Genomic DNA, 16,940 nt, shown 5'->3' with positions numbered 1-16,940 from the left:
TACACAGAGAGAGAAGGAGAGGCAGAGAGAGAGAGAGAGAGAGAGAGGTCTTCCATCTGCTGGTTCACTCCCTAATTGGCCGCAATGGCCGGAGCTGAGCTGATTCGAAGCCAGGATCCAGGAGCATCTTCCAGATCTCATACTCGGATGCAGGGGCCCAAGGACTTGGGCCATCTTCTACTGCTTTCCCAGGCCACAGCAGAGAGCTGGATCAGAAGTGGAGCAGCCAGGACTTGAACTGGTGCCTATATGGGATGCCAGCACTGCAGGCAGCAGCTTTACCTGCTATGCCACAGTGCCGGCCCCAAATCTTCATTATTTCTTGATGAGACCTGCTGTGGTTTGAGGCTATCTGCCAAACTTCGTGTCCTGGAAGCTTGGTGCCCAGGCTGTTGATGTTGGGAGGTGCTGGAACCTTAAAGACATAGGGCTTGAGGCTGGCATTGTGGCACAGCGGGTTGAGCCTCTGCTTGCAGTGCCAGCATCCCATGTGGATGCCAGTTGAAGTCCCGGTTGCTCCACTTCCTATCAAGCTGCCTGCTAATGCACCTGGGAAAGCAGCAGAGGATGGCCCAAGTGCTTGGGCTCCTGCACCCATGTGGGCGAGCTGGAGGAAGCTCCCGGCTCCTAGCTTCAGTCTGGCCCAGCTCTGGTGTGAATCACAAGATGAAAGATATTCTCTCTCTAACTCTGACTTTCAAATAAACAACAAGCAAATAAATAAATTAAAAAAGAGTATCAAGTGATATATTCTATATGACTGTATTTTGTGCACTACAAAATTCTGTTCAAATATAGGGTTGGGTAGCTGTGCTGTGGCTATAAAAGCCAAGGATTTGGACTTGGAAGCTGTACTTGGAAGAGTTGAGTTCTTGCCAGTTGTGTTTTCAGCAACAATTAAACTTCCCTGAGTTGAAGCGACTTCACCAGGAAAATGGCTCTAAAGAAGGAGTCGGGAAGATGAAGCAAATGGTCATCAATAAAAGCTTTATACAAACTTTGAAGGGCCAACGTGTATTTCTCAGTGATGACGAGGCAAGCACTTGGCTACTAAATGTTTACATAGAGACCAATAGATGTTGACTTGATGACTCAGAAATATTTTAAGATGAGGCCCTCATACCAATATGGCGTAAGTAGCATCACTTTATGAATGGCTTATTGTGGCAGAAAAACAAGGAGCTTTAAGGATTCAAATGCAATGAACACTTCTAACCTACAAAGGAAGTAAACAGGACTCCAGGCATCAAAAATGGCATCCAAAAATCTCACCGAAAATCAATATTTCTTTGAAAGCAAGTCAATATATTTATTCAATTAGGAGAGATTAGTTGAAAGTCATGGGCTTTGTCTGTATTCTCTCAATTTCTGGGCCCTAGGTCTGAAGTCTACTCAATATTTTCTCATTCACCATTGTTTGTGTTGGTTCCAGCACATATTAATGGTACATCACGCTGAGCCCTGTTTTAAGCCCTGGAGATACACAAGTGAAGATAGTTCAGGTTCCTGGGGGATCTTACATCTCAGCGGGAGAGAAATAACTAGTTATTAAACAAAATAATTACAGATTATAGTAAATGCTAGAAAGTAAGTAGTAGAGTAGGAATGGGGTTGGGGAGCACTCTAGATGGTGCATTCAAGGAGGACATCAGGAGGAAGTGACATTTAAGCTGAGGTTGGAGGATGAAGTAGAGAACCACACAGGGAGTCCAGGAGGGAGCAGGCCAGACTGCTAGAAGGGTGAGTGAGGCAAGAGCAAGCTGGCTGTGTTCAGAGGCCTCTGCGATTGGAGCCTGGGAATTTAGAAGTCTAGTCACAGATCATACAAAGTTGGTGGGTCTTGGGGAGGAGTCTGAGTTTTCTTCTATGTGCAATGGAAAACCACTAAAGAGGTTTACATATTATTGGAATGTAAATGGTGCTATTTAAAAAAACATATTCAGTGTTATAATACTAAGCTTAAAATTGGTTCAACATATAAGTTTAAAAGAAAATGGAGGGAGTGGGCAAGTGGCCTAAGCAGTTGAGACACTGATTGAGATGCTCACAGCCTGCTCCATAGTGCCTGGGTTCGAATCCTGGCTTCATTTCTGAGTCCAGCTGCTTGCTAATGCAGATCCTAGCAGGCAACGAAGTTAGCTCAAGTAGTCAGCTCCCTGCCACTCATAAGGGGGATCTGGACTGAGTTTCCAGCACCTGGCTTCAGCCTTGGCCCAGTCCTAGCTGTTGCAGGCATTTGGGGAGTGAACCAGTAGAACTGAATTCTCTGTGTGCCTGATTTTCTGCCTCGCAAATAAATAGATAGATGAACATATAAATAGATAAGAAAAAGGACCAGGCATTTTGAAATTTGGGCTTCCTCCATGTGGGTGGGGTGCACTGAGTAGGGACTGCCACAAATTTCACCTGCTGTTCTCATTATCCATCTTGGGAAACTAGGATTCTTAACATTCCAAGTGCAGGCTGCTTTCTGGGTTGTGGAGACGAAGCCTTTCAGGTCTGTTTTTAAACAGCTTCTTAAGGCTCTGTAGTCATAGGAAGATGACTGGTATGGAGAGATCTCTGCAGTATGCTAACAGGAAGAGAAAGGCTGTGTCCAACAATGATGTGTTGACACTGTGTATACATAAACCGTCTTTAGGATGCTTACGAAACTCATGGTGTTGGCCACACCTATGGTGAAGAGATCTGGGTAGCTGGGGGATAGGATGGGACAGGATTCTTATTGTATTTCTTTTTGTCTCTTTAATATTTTAAACAAAATGAATATTATCTATTTAAAAATTAATTAAAACCCTGAACTTTTTTTTTCAATATAGATCCTTATCTGAAAGGAAACAGACTATGTTCCAGGTTTGGTGAGGAAGAATTTGCATCACTGGACAAACATGAAGTTGTTCTATCTGATTGAAATCTAGACCTATGACGTCCGATACAGTAGACACCACCTTAGTTGTATCTACCTTACTTCAAATCAAATTGAATTGAATTTAAGAAGTGTGGTCCTTGGCCATACCAGGCATATTGCCAGTACTCAGTAGTCATGTGCCTCACGTGACTAATGGCTACCAGATTGGACAGCACAGATTTAAGACATTTCTGTCATCACAGAAGGTTCTATTGGACAGCCTGCTGTAGACTTATGCAAAATATTGCCATAGCTATGCAGGAGCTCTTAAAACTTGAGATCAATACATAGAAACTCGGGAGTACAATAATTCAAATATATTCCAACACTAATTTTCCTAAGATGACTCACTAGAACGACATTTTGAGATGCAATCAAAACTCCCAGTATTAGATTTCTAAGGTAGGCAGGGACATATTGGAAAGGAGCCTACACACACAAATAATTTTGTCACTACAAAAAAAATCAGTTTGCACCAGTGTAGACACAGGCAGTTATAGCCTGAGTATTAAAGAATTATTTTTCTAAATGTAGATTTAAGTAAAACTAACATGCTTGTTGTTTACTGAATTTGGCACTCTGCCTGATATAATAAATGAGTCAATAGTACTAACATGATAACAGGTTGAGTAATGAGATTCAATTATATTCAACATCTTAAGTGCAATTTGTCAACTTTTCTCATTTTTTGCTATCAGTATGCACTCAAAGCTTTTCACAAAATGTATTTTAACCACCCATAGTCATCATTTTTCTATTGATATTCAAATTGATAGAATTTAATCAATTGAAGTCCCTTGAAGCTGGTTTCTGCATTCTTTTATGTAGTATCAATATTTTTTAAAAGCATCTTTGTAGGACCGGCACTGCATGGGCATCCCTTAAGGGCTCAAGTTCGAGTCCCGGCTCTCTACTTCCAATACGGCTCTCTGCCATGGCCTGGGAAAGCAGTGGAAGATGGCCCCAGTCCTTGGACCCCTGCACCCTGGTGGGAGAACCAGAAGAAGCTCCTAGCTCCTGACTCCTCGGCCCAGCTCCAACTGTTGCAGCCACTTAGGGAGTGAACCAGCGGATGGAAGACCTCTCTCTCTCTCTCTCTCTCTCTCTCTGCCTCTGCCTCTCTGTAACTCTGCATTTCAAATAAATAAACATTTAAAAAAAGATAAAGCACATTACCACAAGCTTAAAAAAAATAAATAAAAGCATCCTTGCTGGGGCCGGTACTGTGGTGCTTCAGATTAAAGCCCTGGCCTGAAGTGTCAGCATCCCATATGGGCACCAGTTCTAGTCCCGGCTGCTCCACTTCCAGTCCAGCTCTCTGCTATGGCCTGGGAAAGCAGTAGAAGATGGCCCAAGTCCTTGGGCCCCTGCACCCATGTGGGAAACCCAGAAGAAGCTTCTGACTCCTGGCTTTGGATCAGCGCAGCCATCTGGAGAATGAACCAGCGGATGGAAAACCTCACTCTCTGTCTCTACCTCTCTCTGTAACTTTCAAATAAAAATCTTTAAAAAAAAATTTTTAAAGTCTTCCCTTAAAGAAAAAAAAAAGCATCCTTGCTTTCTGACCCAGCAAGATGTTCCAAGACTGACTGGTACCTTCTAAGGCTGAGACATGCAATTGGTATAGCTCTATGGCATACTGGTTCTTTTCATTGAAAATGGCATTTGATCCAAAAATGTAGATAGCAGACACACATACGATCACATTTACAATGCAGCAATAATATTGTTTCTTGGACATTTCAATGAACAAACCAAGAAAAGATATATTTTGTTAAATGGTATTGGTTTCTATTAATATTTCCAACTTAGTTCTCACATAACCACAAGCTTGCTTCCACTTTTTATTTTTCCAGATGATAACTGTATTTTCCTTTCTTTATAATAAATGAAACATTCAGTTACCACTCCAAATAAAAATGCTGTATTCTTGACAAAGTTAGCAAAATTGCTTTTATCTGCCAATGCAGGAAAGTATAAGATAGTAATGCAAATATTAATCCTAACAGTAAAACCGTTGAATAACATTCAAATTTTTCTTTGCTTTTCTCTTCTAATGCACCTCACTAAGGATGGTCAGATCAATTATTTTGCCATTCATGATAGCTCTTCGTCCTGTGTGCTTGTCTAATATTTACAAAGGTATGGTCTAGTCCTCTTGTCTTGGTTCACATGTGGACATGACAGGCAGGCAGACAATTGTCACCTCTGAGTTCTTGGATGGCAGTGATTTTTTTTTTTTAAGATTTATTTATTTGAAAGCCAGAGTTACAAAGAGAGAGAAAGAAAGGCAGAGAGAGAAAGAGGTCTTCCATCCACTGGTTCACTCCCCAGATGGCCTCAACAGCCAGAGCTGCACTGATCCGAAGCCGGGAGCCAGGAGCTTCTTCTGGGTCTCCCACATAGGTGCAGGGGCCCAAGGACTTGGACCATCTTTTATTGTTTTCCCAGGCCATAGCAGAGATCTGGATCAGAAGTGGAGCAGCCAGGTCTCGAACTGGCACCCATACGGGATGCCGGCACTGCAGGCAGTGACTTTACCCGCTACGCAACAGAGCTGGCCCCTGCAGTGACTTTCAGTTTCTCACTTTTTTCTCATGACAAACTAGGGTTATTTTAAATATGCAAATTATCTTATCAATAGTTAAAAGGCAGATAGGCTACCTGCATATTATATTTTTAAAATAGATTTTTATATAAAAGGAAATGAATGGCGTTCAGAAATTATTAGTGAAAATGAAATGGTGTCACTGGGTAACCTGTTATAGCAATTTTTAAAATTTGCAGTTATTTATTTTAATTTTTATTTGAAAGGCAGAGAGACAGAGAGGGGACTTTCATCCTCTAATTCACTCCCTAAATGCCCACAGAGGCCAGCGCTGGGCCAGGTAGAAGCCAAGAGCCAGGAACTCCACTGAAGACTCCCCGTGTGGGTGCCAGCGACCCAGGTACATCAGCGATCGCCTGCTGCCTCCCAGGCACAGTATCAGGAAGCTGCATCGGGCGAGGAGTAGTCAGGACTTGAACTAGGCATTCTGAAATGAGATGAGGGCATTCAAAGTGGTGACTTCGCCTGCTGCACCACAACGCCAGCCCTACCTGAAGTAATTTTAGCTGATTAACAACAGATTTAAAATTTAAAATTTAGACTTCATAACCATAGATTTCTAAGACACACACTGAACACACATGATTTTGTCACCATAAACACTCCATATATACATATGAGGACGCAGGAGGTTAGTCATCATTTGACATAAATGTATTTTCTTTTTTTTTTTTTAACTTTTTTTTTTTTTTTTTACAGGCAGAGTGGACAGTGAGAGAGAGAGACAGAGAGAGAAAGGTCTTCCTTTTGCCGTTGGTTCACCCTCCAATGGCCGCCGCTGCAGCCGGCGCACCGCGCTGATCTGATGGCAGGAGCCAGGAGCCAGGTGCTTTTCCTGGTCTCCCATGGGGTGCAGGGCCCAAGCACCTGGGCCATCCTCCACTGCACTCCCTGGCCATAGCAGAGAGCTGGCCTGGAAGAGGGGCAACCGGGACAGAATCCGGCGCCCCGACCGGGACTAGAACCCGGTGTGCCGGCGCCGCAAGGTGGAGGATTAGCCTAGTGAGCCACGGCGCCGGCCATAAATGTATTTTCTTGTTCAGCCTATGAATGAGCCAGTGGAATGATTTCTGGAAGGAATTTGTGCATACCTGCTTGGTTTCCTAAAAGAAAACAAAACAAAACAAAACAAACAAACAAACAAAAAAACGAATCAGGACTCCCTAATAGTAATAGTGAACCAGAACTGATTTTGCCATTACATCTGATGGGTAGATCACGTGGGACTCCCTGAGCTGCCTCGGTGCTCCAGCAGAGCCTGACCCAGAGCGAGTGCCACTGTTGCCTCATGCATTCCCGGTGGGCCTGGGGCTGGGGTCCAGCTGGATGCTGACCTCCTCTGGGCCTCACTTTGCTCTCCTGAGCTGCCACTTTGAGCAAGAAGGCCCGTTATGGGGTGGTTACTATCAAATTAGAAAAACTCAGCCTGGTCACGCCTCTATGTCCCCAACTCCAGCTTGTGCACAACACACCTGTTTGTGTCCCCACAGCAGCCTGTGCTCATCCTACTGCCACACCATTTATTGCGTTGTGTCATAATGGCTGGCAATCCTGGCACCTCTCATACCATATTTTACTATTATAGGACTTCAGAAAGTATAACCTTTCAGTTGGAATTAGCTGTTCCCTCATTACTTGCATCAGATAGGCCTCCTGAGGTTAGACTTAAAGACTTCATGAAACCACTGAACTCTGATTTATCTTACATAATGAGATACATGCTTTTTGTATAAATATATATATATATATATATATATCCTAGAGAGCAGTAGCTTGGAAATTATTTATAAATCTCTAAGGAAGTTCAAAGAGTCAAGTTTTCTAGGGAAGTCTGCAATCTATGTACTAAGACTTAAAAATAAGACAGGTGAGTTGTCAGGTGTTGACGCTGTTGTACCTTCTTCAAGGTAGAGATGCTCTTGTCCATGTCTCTACCTGCAATGTTTGAAGGCACTAAATGTATCATCCAGTGAATGTCTGTGGAATGAGTAAAGCACATGAATGTAAATACATACACCTTTTCCTAATCACCAGCCCAGGAGGGCTGTCCTTTAGTCACCAACCAGAGGCTTTGGTAGGACCTGGACTTCAGTCTAGCTCTTGAGAAAAGCCCAGGTGACAACACGGAGAGCTGAGGTGTGCTGCCCAAAGGCTACACAACCATGAGCTTCTATTGATTTCGTGACCTCTGCGTCAAATTCAGTTCTCGACAGAAGCGCCTTTACTGGATTATGATTAGTCATTGCTGAGTTGGAACAAAGGAAAAAACCCACAGGACATTGTTGCTGTGTTGAAAAACAAAATCACTATTTAAGACAACTGCCCACTTCTTTAGAAAGTAAGCTCAATGAGAGCAGAGACTTGGCTGTTCTCAACATTTTATATTTTAAAAGATTTATTTTTATATTATTCATTTGAAAGGCAAAATAACAGAAAGAGGAAGAGACAGAGATAGATTTTCCCATCTGCTGCTTTGCTTCCCAAATGCCCTCAATGGCCAGGGCTGAGCTAAGCCAAAGTCAGGAGCCAGGAATTGCGTCCAGGTCTCCCATGTGGGCGGCAGGGACTCAAGTACAGGGGCCATCCTCTGCTGTCTCCTAGGTGCATTAGCAAGGAGCTGGATCAGAAGCAGAGCAGCCAGGACTCAAAACAGCACTCTAATATGGGATGCCATTGTCATAGGTGGCATCTTAACCCACTGCATCACCAGGCTGGTCCCTTAATATTTTTTGTAGTGTTATAAATATCACACAATGTGGGCCTAGAAACATATTTAATTTATATTGAATGAATGAATGAATTTTATCATCCAATGTCCTTTATGTAAAGAACTATACAATAAGTTCTTTCTTGATGTACTACATGAAGAAAGTTAGTCTTACTGAATAAAACTGGTGTGCATCTTTTCACTAGACAGCATGAACTTGTTTTTCTTTGACTTTGCTTCCAGGAAGACCAAAGTGAGCCATTCTAAGAATATCTTAATTGGACTTCCTTTGTCTCTCCTCTTTCCAGTCCAGTCCGCCACGGCCAGGAATTCTTTATGGAAAAAACCATGAGACCAAAAGATTACATCCTGTGCCCCCTTTTCATTCGAGCCCCAGTCCATTTCTCCCATGCTCAAGGCCTCGTCTATTTGTTCTGTCCTTGTCCCCCTGTCCCACTTGCCTTTGCCTTCTGCCGTCTGCCATGTTTCATGCATGAGATCCATCCTCCCCTTAGCACAAGCTGTGTATTCCCACCTCCAGCACATTTCTGCTACTTTACAATACTCCTTCCTCTCATATCTCAAGTGCTGATCCTCCCTGAACTCCCTGACCAGAGACTTCATTCTTTTTTAAGTATTATTTTAGAATTTGATTTATTTGTTTTCAATTTATTTGAAAAGCAGAGAGACAGAGAAAGACACATAGAGAGAGATCTTCCACCTGCTGGTTAACTCCCCAAATGCCCGCCACAGCCAGAGGTGGGCCAGGAGCCTGGAACTCTATCTGGATCTCCCACACAGGTGGCAGGGGCCCAAACACTTGATATAACCTGCTGCTCCCAGGAGGCACATTGGCAGGAAGCTGGATCCAAAGCGCAGCAGCCAGGACTTGAATCAGGCACTCGGATATGGGATGCAGGTGCCCCAGTTAGCAGCTTGTACTGCCTGTGTTTGAATCAAAGTAGCTCCACTTATTATGACTCAGTTTCCTCATTAGTGCTACTGTAGTTTACTGCCTGGTAAGGTTATATAAGGTTTCAATACAACTTTACCCATTTTCAATATTAGCTACTAATATTCTCCCTCTCTCTCTCTGTAACTCTTTCAAATAAAGAATCTTAAAATTTTTTTTTACTTATTTGGAAGTCAGAGTTAGAGAGAGAGAGAATCTTCCATCCTCTGGTTCATTCCCCAGGTAGTTTTAATGGCCAAGGCTGGGCCAGGCCAAAGCCAGGAGCCAGGAGCTTCATCCAGGTCTCCCTCATGGGAGGCATGGGCCTAAGCACATGGGCCATCTTCTGCTTTCCCAGGTGCATTAGCAGGGAGCTAGTTCAGAAGTGGAGCAGCCGGGGGACTTGTACCTGAGCCCATATGGGATGCCAGCATCACAGGCAGCAGCTTAACCCACTACACCGCAGCACCAGCCCCTGTGTGTCTTTTAACAACAAGGACGTGTTCTGAAAAAATTGTGTTGTCGGCCATTGTGTCACTGTGCTCACATCCTGCGATGGGCCTGCAACAAACCCACAGTAGAGGTCAATCACTCAAGATAGCTTCTTGGAGCAGTTAGGAGGTCTATGAACAAGAGCTGAATGCAGCTGCTTCCAGCATAACATAGCATCCTGTTTCACAGTCACCTTTTTTTTAAGAGTACACTCTAAAACAAGCATAGGCAGCGAGCATTTAGCCCACCTGTTAAGATGCCCATGTTACACATCAGAGTGCCTGGGCTCAGTTCTCCCCTCCCGCTGCTGACTCCAGCTTCCTACCAACACAGACCCTTGGAGGCCACAGTGAGATGACTCAAGAAATTGGACCCCTGCCACCCATGTGGGGGACCTGTACTGAGTTCCCAGCTCCTATCTTTGGCCCCTAGGGGACATTGCAAACATTTGGGAAGCAAACCAGTGGACAGGTGCTCTCTGTCTCTGTTTGTCAAATGAACAAAAATTCTTCAGAAAATGATTGAGCATGGTATAGTAAATACAGATCAATAACAGATATTTATTAGCATTACCAGGTATTATGTACTGTACATAACTGAATTACTATATTTTTGCTATATGATTGGCAGTACAGTAATTCGCACCAGCGTCACCCACAAGACAGATGAATAGTGCATTGCACTATGACATTACAGGGGCTATGACATCACTAAGCAATAGGAATTTTTCAGCTTCATTAGAATCTTATGGGACCATGGTTGTATATGTAGTCCAGCCTCGACTTAAATGTCATTATGTAGTGTGTGAATGTATTATCTTACTTAAGTCTCACAATAATTCTATTAGGTAGGAGGCAGTATCTTGGTTGTAGTAAACACGCATTATAACAAGGTCACTGGTTTAACACAGATGACTGTGTGGCATCAAAAGAGCACTTGGTAAGAATCCTTAGTACTCTGAGATTTCCTTTCAGTTTCCTTTCAATATTGTTTCTTTCTTTATTAGTCTGTTTATGACCCTACCTGGGTTTCTGTTTCAAGATTCAGGTCTTCTCACTTGGCAGCCTTTTTCTCAGAGCCAGTGACAGGTTATAACATCTGACACACACTCCTGGGCCAGGACCCAACTTCAAACTCTTCTACAAACCCTTTGTTCTGGATAGGTATGAGGAAAACACGTAATGCACATGGAAGAAAGTGTAAAATCTGACTGAGACTCATTACAGGAAGTCCTTCTGATCATGGACATGACCGTTCACTGTCTTTCTCCTCACCCCAGCAAGCTGGTGTAGGGAGACGCCAATAATCTTTGAAGCATTACTTGGTTTGGGTCTTATCATGACATTATATTAGATTTTTCTAAGTCGAGGACTTAGGGAAGGTATCCTCTTTCAGATGGGAGGAGGCTGCTCTATCCACTCATCATCCCTCTCACACATGTATCTCAGTATTATCTAAGGACCTTAAGATGCCAGTCAACCTTGGCTTCATCTTGCATCATACAGGATACTCTAAACTATTATGGCTACGTTCTGAATATACACTGGATAGAGACTGGAAATTATTTATACGTGTTCAGTGAAATTCAAGTGCACAAATTCCCTGGAGAACTTTACAATACAGTCATTTAAATAAAACAGGTTAATTGAAAGATGTTGATGTCATTAGACATTCTTAGGCCCCCACAGTGAGATGCTGCACATATAAAGACAGGATTCTACCCCACAGCTTGCAATCTAAAATTAGATAAACACAGGCAAGCCAGACAAACATAGGCAGCACTTTTTTTTTCAGCCAAAAAGAAATGATGGAAGAGAAAAATGAACATAGTGAGTTAAAAAGGCAAAGGGAATTGGCAAATATTTTATCTCCTGCCTTTCATCTGTAGCCATAATTACCTCTGCAGAAGCAATGGTATTAAGTTAAAGAGGGAGGCTGTGTGAGGGTCCCTGACGGATGTTGGAACAGCAACCTCCAGTCTCAGATGTCCGGAAACTCCTTTTATCCAGCACTCCTGGTATGTGCCCACTTGCCTGACTTTGGGTCCCGAAAGTCCACTATCTCCAAGCTCAGCACCAGACCTGACAGCCCGACCAGCATGTTAGGGACCACAGCTTCCAACAGCTGATGGAGTTTGGAAGTTATACACTGCAGCAGGCCACGTGCTCTGGAGGTGACCAGCCTGGGTGCCCACGTGAACTTCAGGTTGAGACTCCCTGTTAACCCCCATCCTATGTGGTCAGTCCACAAGCCAAGTTCACGGCCAAGCCTGGCTGACTTCCTCCCTGATGTTAGGTTAAACACACACACACCCCTACAATGTGCCTGGCTTCAGGCTAGGTGGTAGGGCTGCAGGTAAATATGCCTTCTTCTGGAGCTTACAATTTATCCTGGGAGACAGCTGACAGAACATTTTAATATAATGTGGTAAATGCAGTGGCAGAGGGCTGGTCAGGGTGAAGCTCTAAGCAAAGCTACCCAGCCAGACTGGGTGGTCAGGGAAAGGTTACTGGAGAAGAGCATTCTGAGAGCGGGGCAGAAGGGAGCCAAACGCCAGACGAATAGGTTTTCAAAAGAGAAAGAGAGAGGGAGGAAAACGGTCAAACTCCACAGCTGTCAGGTAGAATGGATCTGGAGAAAGTCTGTTGGACTGTCAAGTAGCAGCAGGTCAAGGGCAGCCGCGGGCAGGGAAGTCAGGAGGTGAAGGCAGTCCCACTGCCCGCAGGCTGAGGAAGTACAGGGAGATAAGACACAAAGCGTGGCTGAGAAAAGAAAGTGAATGAGAGGAGGATGTCATCAGGGGAAGTTGTGTTTTTGATCAGCAGGGCAGGTTTCTAATCAGAGAAAAGAGCTGATGGGAGATAAAGAGAAAAAGAGATAATTGATGGACACAAGGAACAGGTTCTTCCTTCCAGATTTCACTTTTGTTCTCATGGGATGGGCTCTGATCCTCCTCCTGATGCTATGAGCTCCGAGGCAGACCTGGCTTCTAGTTTCCCTTGCATGGAATGCACCTCCCTAAAAGATAACAATGACACGGACTAAATCACACAGAAGTCCTGATGGCCGACTCCCTTTCCAACAAATCAATCTAAGAACTAATGTGCCTACAAACACGTGATATACCTTTCTAGTTTAGAACACTTGCGTCTACAATTCAGGGCTTCCATGTCCCATGTCCTGGAGGCTTAACTATTAACTGGACTAACCAATTGGAAGGTTCTTGGTTTGAAATGGTTTTATAACAAAGAGGGCTTTAGAGAGTTATTTAATCCAGGCTCGGGTGAAAACTGAGGGTAAGACCCCCTATAATCGCTGGCGTACTCAGCCGAGACAGTGCTTGCCAAATTTGCTCCATGACAAATCTTCACTTTCGTTGTTTATCATCACACATTACTGAGGCCATCAGAAACTGTACCCTCTGTTTCCTCCACAACAAGTATATGAAAAGGTCTTGGGTAGGCCTTCTTAGTAACTGAGTTTTGGTAATTTTAACTATTGGTGTAAATAGTTACACTATTTTTAATTTGGTAATTTTAACTATTGGTGTAAACTAATTTCTCAGTTACAGGAAACTAATTTCTAAGTTACAGGAGGTGATCTTCTTCTTCTTCTTTTTTTTTTTTTTTGACAGGTAGAGTTACAGACAGTGAGAGGGAAAGACAGAGAAAGGCCTTCCTTCTGTTGGTTCACCCCCAAAATGGCCGCTATGGCTGGAGCTACACCAATCCGAAGCCAGGAGCCAGGTGCTTCTTCCTGGTCTCCCATGTGGGTGCAGGTGCCCAAGCACTTGGGCCATCCTCCACAGCCCTCCAGGGCCACAGCAGAGAGCTGGACTGGAAGAGGAGCAACCAGGACTAGAACCCGGAGCCCATATGGGATTCTGGCGCCGCAGGCAGAGGATTAGCCAAGTGAGCCACAGCGCCAGCCCCTCTTCCACTCTTTTATACTGAGAACACCTCCTCCATTATGCTGACTTGGTTTTTCATATTGTTTAGTAATTTAATAAAAAAGCCAAAATGAAGTTATGTCTTCTTTTAAACTGCAACAATAGAATTCAAGAAAAAAATCGGAGCTGACAGCCAAAAAGAAACAGAAAATTGCTGCAGCCCAATAAAATGCCAGAATTTGATTTTTTTTTTTAAGATTTATTTTACTTGAAAGGCGCCCTTACAAAGAAAGGGAAGATACAAAGAGATCGATCTTCCATCTACTGGTTCACTCCCCAAATGACCATAATATCCAGGGTATGGGCCAGGCCAAAACCAGGAGCCAAGAACTCTAGCCAGATCTCCCATATGGGTTGCAGGGGCCCAAGCACTTGGGCCAACTTCCGCAGCTTTCCTAGGCGCATTAGCAGGGAGCTGGATTGGAGGTGGAGCAGCTGAGACTTGATCCATTAGTCAAATGGGATGCCACGTCCCAGGCAACAACTTAACTCACAACGCAATAATGCTGGTCCATGTTGCACTTTTTTTTTTTTTTTTAATTTATTGGGGGCCAGCGCTTTGTCACAGCAGGTTAAAGCCCTGGCCTGAGGTGCCGGCATCCCATATGGGTGCTGGTTCTAGTCTCGGCTGCTCCTCTTCCGATCCAGCTCTCTGCCATGACCTGGGAATCAGTAGAAGATGGTCCAAGTCCTTGGGCCCCTGAACCCACGTGGGAGACCTGGAAGAAGATCCTGGCTCCTGGCTTCGGATCAGCACAGTTCTGGCCGTTGCGGCCATCTGGGGAGTGAACCAGCAGATGGAAGACCTCTCTCTGTCTCTACCTCTCGCTGTAACTCTTTCAAATAAATAAAATAAATATTTGGAAAGGCAGTGTTACAGAGGTGTGTGTGTGTGTGTGTGTGTGTGTGAGTCTTCCATCCGTTGGTTCATTCCCTAACTAGCTGCAAACGGCTGGCCAGATCCGAAGACAGGTACCAGGAGCTTCTTCCGGGTCTCCCACATGGGTACAGGGGACCAAGGACTTGGGCCATCTTCTACTGCTTTCCCAAGCGATAGCACACAGGTGGATCGGAAGTGGAGCAGCTGGGACTCAAACTGGAACCCATATGGGATGCCGGGGCTGCAGGCAGTGGCTTTACCTGCTATGCCACAGCGCCGGCTCAGCACTGATTTCAATGCTTGTATTTATTACGTACCAGGGAGCTCATCATAAGCCGCTTGAGAACAGGAATTGGTTTTTGTGTCATCTATTCTCCTTACCCACACAGTACTTACCATTTTGTAGGAATTCAGTGAACACAGGTAATAGTGGGTTGATTTTAAAAAAGTTTTAATATGAGGCCTTCAAAAAGTTCATGGAAAATACCTCTAATGTAAAAAAATACATGGGTTTAAACTTTTTTGCACCAAAATACATTTTTCAAAGATTTTATTTACTTTATTTGAAAAGCAGAGTTACAGAGAGGCAGAGATAGAGGTACTCCATCCACTGGTTCACTCCCCCAATGGCCACATTGTCCAGGCTTGGGCCAGGCCAAAGCCAGGAGCCAGGAGCTTCTTCCGGGTCTCTCACTTGGGTGCAGGGGCCCAAGCACTTGGGCCATCCTCTACTGCTTTCCCAGGCCATAGCAGAGAGCTGGGTTGAAAGTGGAGCAGCCAGAACTTGAACCAGCGCCCACATGGGATGCCAGCACTGCAGGCAGCAGCTTTACTTGCTACGCCACAGCATCAGCCCCTAAATTTACTCTTTATTTCTGTTTTTCCACAGAACTTTTCAAAGTACCCTCTTAGATTTGTCATTTGGTAATACAAGTATCTTCCCAAAGCAGAGTCCTAAGTTTTGCTCTTTTAATAAAAGCACACAAGGCAACACGCTTTTCATAAAATATTACCTTCCTCCTACCGAGACTGGGGAAACAGCATCGTGAGTGATTCTTTTGGTTTAAATTCTGAAATTAAATGCGATCAGCTATAAAATACTGGCATGCAGATATACACAGGGCACACCTGGCAACACAGTTGGCATGTATCAACACTTATTGAATTAAAGAACGAATTGGGCAATCATTCAACCTGAGGCTGTTCCCTTACCAGTAAAATAAAGTTATTACTTCTCCACCTCCCACCCAAGATTACTGTCAGGAACACACCATAGAACAGTTGTGGAAATGCTTAAATGCTCATTACCACCTGACGGCAGATTCTGTATATTGACCTGTCACTCCTATGAGCTGGCATTTTTAAGGCTACCAAGTGAATTTAGTGTTTAATTAAAGCTCACAACTAACGTAGGAAATTACTTTAAACATTTATAATTGGGGCGGTGTAGGCCATTCCTAATTTTGTCTGGTTGCAGGGCTGCGGTGCCATACACGAAACGGCTGCGACCAACTCCCACTCTCAGGAGAAACTCGTTTTTCTCCGGTGTGCGACCAGCTAAGCAAATACACAAACAGCACGAATCAGTGACCCCAACCTAGCACCTCAAGGCAACGCGTGGTCAGATCCCCCCCAGCCACAGCGACCCCGGCGACACGGAGGAGGGAGAGCGAGGCTCGGACCCCAGCACGCCGCCCCTCCCCCTCCCCCTCCCCCCGCAGCCCCGGAGCGGCGACGCGGGCCCCTCGCCCCGGACGGTTGGGGTCCCCGAGCGGTGGCCAGCACCCGCGGCCAGTTGGGCAGGGCGAGCGCCGCGGCCGTTGAGGACTGCAGCTCCCGGCAGGCACCGCTTCCGCGGCCGACGCGCGTGGCGGCGCTGCCCGCTGGGAGTCGTAGTGCGGTCCGGGTAGGAGAAAAGGGGGAAGCTGCCACCACCGGCTCCTCCCGTGCACGTTTCGGACACTGGGCCTGGAGGGGCCCTCGCCGGCCTACCCGTACCCGGCGTCCCCTCGGAGCGTAGGGAGCGCGGAGCGGGGGCCGGCGCGGCGGGAAAAAGGCCCCCGGAGGCCGCGCACGTGCGGGGTGGTTAGCGCTGAGGAACCCGGAAGCGCCGCGCACCGCCCACCGCGGCGGTGACGGGTTAACGCTCCTGCGGGTGGAGGTGGGGGAGGGCTGTGCGCCACGAGGGGCCGCCCCAGCCGACTCCGCCGAGCAGCGCCCGCCGGCCGGCCCTCCCTTCCCCCCCTCCCGCGGGCCCTACGCCGCGAGGCCCCGCCCCCGGCAGCGGCGCGTGCGCAGAGGCCCCGCCCCTCCGCCCAGCCCCACCCCCACACCCGCGGCCGCCACCTCTCTCCCATCCTCTCCGCTCTTTCCTCCTCCTGCTCTCTCTTCCCTCCTCCCCCTCGCCGCCTTGACTCCGCCTCCTCCGGCGCTGACGCTCGCGT

General features: G+C 45.7%; 2 long non-coding RNA genes across 3 annotated transcripts; both read right to left on the bottom strand.

Annotated features, from left to right (window-relative positions):
* Positions 1 to 5,659: 5,659 nt before the first annotated feature.
* On the bottom strand, positions 5,660 to 8,555 carry LOC127490603 (uncharacterized). The gene is made up of 3 exons (XR_007918691.2): positions 8,399 to 8,555; positions 7,414 to 7,493; positions 5,660 to 5,943 (listed from the first exon to the last, which is right to left on the bottom strand). It is a non-coding gene; the product is annotated as an uncharacterized lncRNA (long non-coding RNA).
* A 7,362-nt stretch (positions 8,556 to 15,917) lies between these two features.
* LOC138849952 (uncharacterized) lies at positions 15,918 to 16,625 on the bottom strand. 2 transcript variants are annotated; one of them, XR_011389268.1, is made up of 2 exons: positions 16,489 to 16,625; positions 15,918 to 16,053 (listed from the first exon to the last, which is right to left on the bottom strand). It is a non-coding gene; the product is annotated as an uncharacterized lncRNA (long non-coding RNA). The 2 variants fall into 2 exon arrangements; XR_011389269.1 differs by having other exon boundaries at positions 16,495 to 16,605.
* Between the last annotated feature and the right edge of the window lie 315 nt (positions 16,626 to 16,940).

Source organism: Oryctolagus cuniculus, chromosome 6 (assembly GCF_964237555.1).
Source record: "Oryctolagus cuniculus chromosome 6, mOryCun1.1, whole genome shotgun sequence".
NCBI lineage: Eukaryota > Metazoa > Chordata > Mammalia > Lagomorpha > Leporidae > Oryctolagus > Oryctolagus cuniculus.
The sequence above is the reverse complement of the archived record's forward strand: the minus strand, read 5'-3'. Positions and strand labels throughout refer to the sequence as shown.